We start from the raw sequence: 11,723 nt of genomic DNA, 5'->3' as shown, positions 1-11,723 counted from the left end.
TTTGATGGAGGCGAGGAGGCGTGTTCAGCCGAGCGTGCAGCGGGCGGTGTAGTACTATTCGATTTGACAGCGGGCGGCGCAGTTCCTGATACGACTTTAATGCAGACGAGGGAGGGAGTAGCGGTTCCCAAAATGTTGAACGGCCAATGCATCCTCCTTCAATTAATGCATGAGGGAAGTAATGGGAGGAGGACCGGGAAAAGAGGCTCCACGATGTGAATGCAACGTAGTTTGCCCTCATATAAAGGCGCCCCTCCATTCCAATGCATCTAGCACATCGTACGCACCTAAGCATTTGCCTAAGCACCTACACTAAGCGCAAAAGAGCTCACTCCAGACCCATGGCGGCGATGCGCGCGAGTGGCCAGCGGCTGTGCCAGATGGTCCACGACGCCGGCTTGCAGCATGGCGCTGAGGATCATCTCCAGACAGTGTTGGAGATCGGCTGGTGGATGGCGGCCGTCGACGCCAACTATGACTCTCAGTTGGACCAGATGATCGTTGCCACCACCAACAAGTTCACCGTCCTCAAGAAACTCGCGGACGACATCGCCGTACTCCTCCAGCCCGCGCGCCCGGGCTCCTCATTCCCCGCCACCCTAATCGGCCTCCATGGCTGGAACCTCTTTCAAGCACTGGTGGCCCTGCGACTGCCCGCCGACGCCAGGAAGAATGTCCACTTGGAGGTCGCGCTCGCCGCGAGGCACCACGCCCTGCAAGAATTCGTCGACCTACACATCCACGTGTACGAGCAAATCGTGTACATAGGTATCTACAAGGCTAGTGAGGACGATACGATGTTGGCCTTCCTCAACAGGCTGGAAGCCTTGGATGCCTTTGCTGAGAAGCACCTCAAACTCGCCACAAAAGCCGCCGCTCCTTAGCCGCCGGTCTGTGGCCCGACGCACTAAGTTGAGGAGGAGGAGGTCGTAAGTTGATGGATGCATCTTTGTTCTTGCCTTCTGTAACCACCACCGCGATCGCATCATTGTGGCCTTAATTCTTATTGTGTTGTTGCATTCTCGTTCCAGTCAATACCGACATGTGCGATCCCTTTGCTTAATTATATGCATCACTGTAACTAGTACTCACTACAAAAAAATACACTTCCATGATGATATGTGTTTGTCACAGTAGGTCGCGTATTTTGTCATGCATGTACATCCATGACGATTATATGACAGAATCAAGATAGTCATACCTGTGCTGTCGTAGAAGTGTTCCATGACATTACCAAAATTATCATCACGGAAGTGTCCACTTCCATGACAATAAATCGCGCATCACAGAAGTGCTTTCGTCAAGGGTGACCGACACGTGGCATCCACCGTAACGGAACGCCGTTAAGCTATCGGGTCGGGTTTTGGATCCAATAACCCGTTAACAGCCTCGACCAATTGGAAATTTCCACGTGTAAAATTCTTATTGGCCGGACGAAACACGTGTCAGCTCATTAGTGGGTTAGATAGGCGCCTATGATATGTCGACACGTGCCACGACCCACCACTAGCCATTTAGCTTACAAAGCCGGCCCGTTTGACTTGGTCAAACATTAACGGGCTGGCCCATGAAAAGCCTGTTAATGGTCTCTTCGCAAATGACCCATTTACGGCCCGGTAACTCACGGCCCGTTAGGCCCTAAAGGAAATCGGCCCAACAACGTCATGTGGGCCGTTGAATATAACACCGGCCCATTTCACTTTCGGCCCATGTATGGCCCACGACGTCTTTCGGCCCATATGAGGCCTTCGTATCTTTAGGCCCTTTAGAGGCCCACGGTGACTCTAGCCCATAATGAACAGTAATTTTCTTTGTACCCGTTAATGACCCGTGATTCACATGGGCCGTTTCCAGCCCGTGTTAGCTTTCGGCCTATTGACGGCCCATACATTATTGGGCTCCTTTCCGGCCCTCGATTACTTCCGGCTCGTTACTGGCCTGTTCCCCTAATGGGCCAAATTAGGCCCATGGCAAGAGTCGGCCCGTTTCTGGCCTGTTAACCCATTGCGCCGTTTCCAGCCCGTCTTATATTCTGGCCCATTAACGACCTGTTATGCCTGTGACATAATTAAGCCTTTGCTGTCCTCCGGCCTGTTAACGGCCCGTTACCATGCTGGGCCGATACCAATTATGCCCGTTTACGGCCCATGTAGACCCATTTATCCGACGGCCCGAGGCCCATCGATTCTACGGCCCTGTTGGAGGCCCATTTATCGACGGCCCATAGGAGACCCATGGATCATACGGCCCGTATATGGCCCATGGTTGTTGCGGCCACTAGCAAACCAGGGAAAAAGAAGACTAGGAAATAAATAAGGCTAAAACTAACGCTAGGCTATTAAGGCGATTGCACAGATTACATCCACTCTGCACAAAAGATCGCCACCAGTGCAAATATAGGGAACACCCTACACTATACAAAAATGGCTTGCTGTTTTCTTCAGCCAGTGGCTGCACGTTAAGAATAAATTTTGTATCGCACCAAAACAAATTACAACTGTATAACAAAAGGAAGGTTGGCATAAAACTTAACAGTCTAGCAGATAAATGCACCACCAGAAGTTCAGAAGCTCAGTTCATTTGACCTGGCTGTTACGTTTTCATGCTGTATTGTCCGATGGAGCACCATAACCCTCGCCTTCATTTCTCCTAGGCTCCTGAACAACATAGCAAATGTCTGATAGTCTGGTTTCAAAACCATGCATATCTTGACGACATCGAACAATGTCTCTCCTTGTTTCACAAAGGGTCTCTGTTAGGGAATGGACTTGTGTCTGGAGCGCAGATACAACATTGCTTTGAGCTTGCATATCTTGATCATGAGGCAGTTTGGACGAGATTGCCTTAACAACCAACCCAGTATTACGCAGGAACGTGCTTTTGGCACTGTTAGTGAACAGGTACTGACATACTGCAGCAAGAGCTGACATTGCGGTTATAGTTGCCTCGCCACCTTCAGAAGGTGGCGGTTCCACCATTTTTTCCATAGCTCGCTAAAAAGTTGAGTTTTTACATTAGTAGTACCAGAACAGAAGATATTAAGGAGGCAGCAAAACCAAACAAAATAGCTTTGGTCTATATACAGAACTTATTCTGGTGAACCCATGTAAAATATTAGTTGTATTTTATTGCAAAGTACTCCCTCCGTCCCATAATATAAGACGCTTTTTCACACTACACTAGAGTCAAAAAGCGTCTTACATTATGGGACGGAGGGAGTACATAATAAAACCAGGTTCAAAACATATGACCATGTACCATCGCTAATGTATTGTCTATTTCTTCACATTGTATTGAGGGCTAAGGATAAAGAGACGAAGTTTATAATACGGTAAGCATAGTATGACATCATTCATATCACAAAACAACTAAGAACAGACAAACAGGCAATTGTAACGTTGTGTGGGCAAGTCCAGCACGGAACTAGATTACGGGTCAAGATCAAAGGAACATCACTCCTCTCTTTTAAACCTTGTAAGGTGCAATGATACGCTAAGACAATTGTGTATAAAATTGAAAAGAGTAATAGACATTGGCTGCAAACCATGTAGTTCAAGGCACAAGTCAGAGTAAGTAGTAGTTAAAAGGCATGAGGATTAAGGACTTACAACAGCGGCTTTGACTGGTGTAGTCATGCCCTTCTTCTTGCTGGTGTGACAGTCCCTGAAGATTTCCACAGCATTTGGTTCAGGTACTTTTTTGTCCTTGCAGGCTTTCCTCTCCTTTTGGAACTAGTCAATATAGATCTGATAATATGGTACAGCGAAAAGAGTGAAACAACAGCTAATTACAAGAGCCTCGCAGTGTGCAATATAGCTACGAGATCCTGTCGTCTGTTGGAATTTCACTTTCGTACGGTTGGCCTTGTTCTTTGAACAGTTCACCTACAAGAAGATAGATTTGTGTGGCACATGCGTAAATAGGACTTCAACATGTGATCTGATCACATATATATAATGTACCTGATACTTTGGATCAGACTAGTGTTTAACGAGGCCCCTCCAGTCTTCATCTGATATATTTTCCACTGGAGATGTTTGGGAAAGTTCACTGTTAGCCTTGCCTTCAAAGTGAGTTTTCCTCAAGTTATACCGATACTGACGCAGAGCAGACTTGAAAACATGGGTGCAAGATTGTCTGGTTGCATCATCTTGGCTATCCAACTTGAACCTCATCTATTGAAAATTATGGGAGTCTCATTATCAGCAACCTAGAAAGTATGGGACAGAGCAAGACGATATTACTAGTTTTCATACATAACCATACTTACAGATAAATGGTCGAGGAAGGTGTTGAATTGGGTTTCGTCTTTGTCATTCCTGTACTGAATCCATGTTAGGAGGATACATACATGACACCTAACGGCAACCGCTGCCTCTGATACTAACTTGGCTGACTCTGTAGCATCACATGGCCTTTTTAAACCTGCCTCAAAACGGATCTCCATTCTTCCTCCTCTAGATTTAGTTAACCTATCGAGCATTATCCCCGATGTTTGTTTCCTCTTGCGCCTAGGTGCTAGTCCAACAACGAACATAGGAAGTGTTAGTGTACATCAAACTGTGAGACTACATATAAAGAAGCATGCAACTGTAACTTGACTCCAGCAACTACCTTCTTGCTGTTGAAGCTCACAAGGTTCATCTGATATTGCCAACTCGTCTTGTGTCAAGAGTGCTTGGGAAGTAGTGTCAGGTGGCAAGGGAGCTTGGGAACATGCTGCTAGCTTAGTTGACGCACGAGTAACTCGTGCAGCTGGTAGTACTGTGGTAGGTGTTGCAAGAACTAGGGCTGTCTCTGCTTGTTTGGTGGCAGCTATTTGTTTCTGTTTGGCTTTTTTTGCAGCTTGTGTAGCATGGGATGCCCTGTTTGTAGAATTTTCCACTGGACTTTGACCTTCTATTGCACCATCAGTACCAGCAGAATCTGCAGGATTCATCCGCTTCTCATTCCCTGCCATTCTGTGTTTCTTCCTCTTTCTCTGTGCCATGTTAAGTCAAGCCAACAAGAAAAACGAATAACAATTTAGTTCTTCAGAAAAAATTGATGCGTGATATAGACGAAGTAAACTTTGATGTTAGACAACCACATGATAGGAGGATGTAATATGTACGAAATACAGGACGGAAGAGATAACCAGAACTATGATGTGTAAACTAAGCAGAAGACATTTCACTAAATTAGAAGCAATGTAATGGAAGGTAGACACCATATGAAAGATGCTACAAATATCGCTCTGCCAAGTTAACAATGTCTCATCATAAATGGCATTTAAACAAATGTGAAGCAGTACAAGAAATAAATCATATGCAAGATGCAAACAACATCACACTACCATGTTAGAGGTCTCTCGTCATTAGTGCCATTGCATATTCACAGCATTGCATATTCACACCTTATGATGTGTAAACTAAGGAGAAGGCATTTCAACAAATTAGAAGCAATGAAAGCTAGACACCATATGAAAGATGCAACGAATATCACTCTACCAAGTTAAAACTGTCTCGTCATAAGTGCCATTTCAACAAATTAGTAGTACAAGCTAGAAAAGAATGCGAGATGTAACCTATATCACACTCCAAAGTCAAATGTGTCTTATGATAAGTGATTGTTGCAGGTTACACAACAGTAGTAATTTGATGTAAGAACATGGTGTGATAGACAGATATTGTATGTTCTAGAAACAGGAACTCATGTCTTATTCAAGTATAATGTGTAAAGTAAGCAGATGGAATTCAACAAAATTAGAAGCAATACAAGATAGACATCACACATAACATGCAACCACATATAACAGTGCCAAGTTAGAGGGAGCACCGGTGATGGTGCACTAGGGGAGACGTGCTCATCATAAACACAGCTTTGTTGAGTGTCTATGCATGTGTTGTCTTGGAAATCATCTTGGGGGTGTGGAGGAGTAGAAACTGTAGAGGCCCTCCGTTCGGAAGGAGCACCTTTATCCGCTGCCTTGCTAACTTCCTTCCGCTTTATTGATTTTGAATTATCAAGTAAAACCGACAAGAAAAAGCAATAAAATTCTCTCTTCAGAACTCATTCATGCATGATACTGACAATCACTACTTTGATGTAAGGCAAACACATGATACCAGGATGGAATATGTACGAAAAACAGGACGACATGGCATGTTCACAACTGTTTGTGTAAACTAAGAAGAAACCATTCCAACAAATAAGAAGCAATGCAAGCTAGACACCACATGAAAGATGCAACCAATATGACTCTGCCAAGTTAAAAGCGTCCCATCATAAATGGAATTTCAACAAATTAGAAGCAGCGCATGCTATAAATCATATGAAAGATGCAACTAATATCGCACTGCATATACTATGTCTCGTCATATTGATTGATGCGGGATACAAAAAAACTATAGTTTTATGTAAGGACATGCTTAATAGACAGATCTACTATGTACTAAATACAGGAAGGCATGTCACATTAACAGGTATAATGTATAAGCTAAGCAGACTAGCACATGCAGTTTAACCAGATTGGAAGAATTACAATCTAGACACCATATGCAACATGCAACCACATATCACGCTGCCAAGTTAGAGCAAGCACCTGTGATGCTAGTGTAGGGGAAATGCTGTAATCAACTACAGAGCTACGTTCACTATCTTCATCTAGCATTGCTGTTTCTTGAGAACCATGTCGGGAGGCTGACGCTGCATTCTTTAAATGAGGAGTAGTCCACTTGCCTGCCTGCCTCATCATAAGTGATTGATGAGGGATACACAAGAACATTAGTTTGATGTAAGAACATGGTTAATACACAGATGTACTAGTACGTACCAAAAACAGAAAGGCATGTCATATTCAAAGGTATAATGTGTAAGCTAAGCAGATGCAATTTAACCAAATTGGATGCAATACAAGCTAGACATCCGGCTGGAGTGGTGAGCATGATCATCTAGGACCTGAGAGCCTGGTGGGAGGTGGGCTGCTTCGCCACCATCGCGGCTTTTTAGTTGGCTTCCAGGTGATGCCTGTCTTTGCTGGGCTTGTCACTGGCTTGGCCTGTGCCCTGACTAGCTATTTGTCTTCTAGTGCTCACGGGATGGTGGTTCATGTAAAAAATATCTTTCCTTATCTTAATAAAGACCGACTTCGGCCTTTCAAATACAAGCTAGACACCATATGGAACATGCAACCACATATGAAGCAAGCACCTGGGATGGTGGTTCATTGCGAGCGAGGTCATCAACTCCAGAGCTACGCTTACCGTCTCCATCAGCTGACACTGCACCCTTTATAGCGCTGTAACGTGCCGTGCCTAGCCGCGTAGAAAGCTGGCACGGCTTGTCTCTTTTCTTTTTTGCTTCTCTCGAAGCAGACTCTGAAATACCCTTGCATAAAAACACAATAGTGAGAGTATGGGTGAAGTGTGTGCAGAACTAGTGCACTGTAAAAGTAGCAGATAGCAGGTGGCTGAAAAATAAATGACACGAGACATATGATAGCTCTACAACATTGCATGGCAAACAAAATTAGATTCTACTCCATATGATTTTGTAATATATAAGAACAAGAAATGCAGGTACTCCTCCAGCACACCACCACATGTGGTCATATCTAAGATAACAGTCGACTGAAAATAAATAGGTCAGTCAATTTTTTTTAATGAACCGTCCGATCTATAAGGAACGGGCAGATGGCCTTCGTCTACCTCCCGCCAGTCACTGTTGACGATCTTTCTCGAACCGCCAGCGACCACCGGCCCAGACCCCTGCCTCCGCCGCCCCGCCCTCCCCTCGACCTCACACTACCGCCGTGCTTGACAGCGCCCCCAGGCCATCCCTTTAATCCCGGCCGACCTCCAGATCTGGCGCCAGTAGCTCTAGGCCCCACACGCCCCTAAGATAAACACCAAGGCGCTGCTTCCCCGGCGTAATAGGCGTACTAGCGCCTGTTACGCCGGGGAATGCTTCCGTTAATTGGGAATCAACTGACCAGAAATTGAAATTCAGGGGGGGCGACGGACCTCTACCTAAGGTGAAATAGTATATGAGGAGAAACCTTGTGCATCGCGAGTTACTAGGAACATATCGGCGGAGGGGAAGAAGATCCGAGGCGGCGAAGGATGGCGTAGCAGGAACAGCTCCGGTGCGGTGGATGGTGGCGAAGTTGGAGCGGCAGCGGTGAGGCGCAGGACGGCGTGGTTGAACTGGCTCGGGTACGGACGGCTCGGCCTCGGCTTCAACTACTAGCCGTGGAGGGCGTTGCGGTTGATGGGTGGGATGGGGTGGCGGACGGAGGACGCTGGGGTTTCGCAGCTGGTGGAGAGGTAGTTTTGGCGCCCACAGAGTACGAATGGGGAATCAGACGGGTGGGGGGGACCATGTTTCGGTCTGGGACGCGCTTGTTTTTGGCTTTTTTTTAACAGAAGATGGGACGCGCTTGTTTGAAATTTGGGGAAAGTACAAACTTTTCCCCCCTGTTAAATTTCGGACCTACTGCAGGTCGGGGGTAGGATGGTAATCCCAGGTGTCCCAAATAGTGGGCGGGAGCGATTTCGGCCGCGCGCATGTGTGCTTAGGCGGCCATTGTGTATGAATGTTTTTCGGAGGCGGTTGCGTGGCGTCTAGATGAAGCTACAAACCTACCCTGGTTTAGACCTTTCGACGTCGGGCCGGTAGGTTTCACGGGTTGGAGTTATTAGAAAAGTAATTTCCTTGTACTACCAAACATTGGTCTCACGCGGTTTCGGGCGAGTAGAGGCTCTTTTGGCGCTTCGTTCGAAATTTTGAAACACAAGCATTCACATTTAGAGTACTCTTGAACTATGAGGATTGACCTAAATAGACAACGTTATGTTTGACCTTGTATGTTTGAAAACCTCATTAAATTATCCGCTTCTTTTTGAAATTTTGACACTTGAAAATCCTATAACTACGATTATTTTGGAATGGAGGAGCTAAATTTGAATCTATTTTGTACACGACTACATATGCTATTATGTACAAAATCAGAGCAAAGATTGGTGCCCCCATAATTTAGGTATGATTTACAAATGCCATGATATCAAATTCAAATAATTGAATGGACTTCATGTTGAATTCGATTTTTTTAAACCACCTTAAGTTGAATTCAAATGTATGCTAGTTCATAGGTAGCTATTTATAATGTTCATTCTATAACTTTCGTATGTATAATGTGCTTTACACACACAACATGAACTATACTCACGTTTATATTCGATTGCTAAAGCGATGCATTGTCTAGAGTTCAAAATACTAACTATGTGGATCAATTGTGTCAAATAATAACATAGACATGCTCAAATTCGATAGAATCTAGATGTCTGATGGATCAATGACCGTTCCTTACGCGAATTGCAAATATCATGATCCCATCCTAATATTTGGATACAATTTATATCCTTAATCAATGTGTACAACAGTCTTTTACATGTAGTTTCACTCTCCATCGGTGGTCTCTCACACATGCTCACACACTCTCTCCCGAGGTGTCTTTCTCGCACACATGCTCTAGATATAACCCCCCTCCCTCTCGTAACCATTTAAATTTGTTTTCACTAACCTTTATCACAAGCACTCTTCCTCTCGCAAGCATACACACGCACAATCCCCATCGACCCTTTCTATATACATGGACCTGCCTACGTGTCTCATGTACGCACATTATCTTTAGGCCTGTCTCTCACGCATTGTCTCACACCACTCTTCCTAATCGACAAGTATGATTCTAGCAGAGCATTCTGTAGGATGCCCCTTAAAGTTAGGTTGGATGAATAGTAATATCAGAGATAAAGGGGTTACCTTAGTCCGAGAACCTAGGGTTACAAATCCTAATCGGCTTTGTCAGTGGACACAGAGTCCTTCACAATTCTGCTATCTTTGTCTTGTACAACTAGTCATCCATGGGTCTTCCTAAATGCATCACGGGCCGACCAATGTGGCGCAGGACGGAACCGAACGAAGGGCCTCACCTCGACCCACCGGACCTCACGCGGTGACACACCCTCTGCCCCCATGTCTCGTTATCTTCTCACACCCACACATACCAACACAAACACCACACACACAAAAAATTCTACTGGTGCCTCTATCCCCTCCCCCCTTGCATATACACACTCAAGGGAAGGGAATCTCTCATCGTGACGTCATATTCGTCTCTCTGTCTCTAGACCACTCTCATTTCTCGTGCTATCTCTCCCACGCCCCCTCCCCCCCACCGCCGGCCCCTCTATCCATGCCTCTCTCGAATACGTAATACACACACATACCTCTCTAGGCCCTGCCAAATGCATCAACTACACATTCACACATGTTACATCACGTACCCCATTGATCTAAAAAGCCCTCTCTTCACGTTTATTTTGCATACAACATTCCTTTTGAATAAAGTGTGGCCAAAAAATTATTTTAGAATTTCTACATATATACAACATTACAAAGTTATATGGAGGAGTACGAACGCTAATTTCCATTGCATGGTGCCCACAATGATATTTATTCCTCATTGTGAATTTGTATATTTTTATACTATATACAAAGTTAGTCATAATAAAGAGAAACGAAGAGCATCTCTCTCTCCATCGCATACCCCCCTGTACGCCCCTTTCACGTATGCACACAAACTATCTCTAGGTCCTCTAAAAGTAAGCCCCCAACACATTCACGCATGTTTCATCTTTCTCTCGCGATATATACAATGACGATCATTGTATTTGAAGCGAAAGCACGATACGTACATTGGACTTCAGAATCCACTCATTACGGTCACCATTTACGTTTAGTGGTTATTATACAGTCACGGGCTCACCGTACAACTCTGTATTTGCTCAAGACATGACTAGTTGACCAGTTAAACGCTCCACGTGGCACCTCTAGTGTTGCATCACATTATCTCACTACCATCGTGCACACCTGTCGGCTTGTATCTACTCTACGTCTACACTCTTATAAAATACACTCTTATAAAAAACAGAGTTGGTGATGATGGTGTGCCTGCCATCCTGCAATATAGGCCGTCCGATTTATATCTGACGGATAGGAAAGAAACTATGGCAATTTTGCAAAAAGGTACCCACACACCTCTCCACATTTGCAAATAAGGCCTTCCCTCGTTCATCCTTTTCTCTCACAATATAAACTAGTCATACAAATGCATCTTGATGTTACGTGCAACGCACGGGCATCTTGCTAGTAAGAATGAAAACAAACGACAAAAAATATTTGGACGGTGGTTCGAAGTCATGACCGCGGGCACAGCGGACAAGGTTGCCTTGTATTGGTATGCTGAGCCGTCTGTTTTAACACACAGGAGCTGGTGTGGTGATTATACACACACGCACGCATGCACACGAACTGCATGCACGCAACACTCACACAAACACATGCACCCACTCACGCACGCAACACTCACACGTACACACGCAGCCACGCACGCACGCAACACTCACACGCACACACGCACGCATGCATGCACACACCAGTACACCACACGACCAACACACACTCTCACGCTCAAGTGCTCAACCTACACGTGCATGCGCACACATCAGGCCCTGACAGACACATACACAACCAGGTGATTCCCGCGCACGGATTGGAGTCTTGTCGCGCCTGCGTAAATTTGTGTTTATCTGACCTTTTCCCTATGTGAACTGACAGGTGGGACACACAAGGAACGTGGTCAATTTAACTAGTCAACATGGCGCCACGCAGACTATTTGGCC

This window comes from Aegilops tauschii, chromosome 3, assembly GCF_002575655.3.
Source record: "Aegilops tauschii subsp. strangulata cultivar AL8/78 chromosome 3, Aet v6.0, whole genome shotgun sequence".
Lineage (NCBI taxonomy): Eukaryota > Viridiplantae > Streptophyta > Magnoliopsida > Poales > Poaceae > Aegilops > Aegilops tauschii.
The sequence above is the reverse complement of the archived record's forward strand: the minus strand, read 5'-3'. Positions refer to the sequence as shown.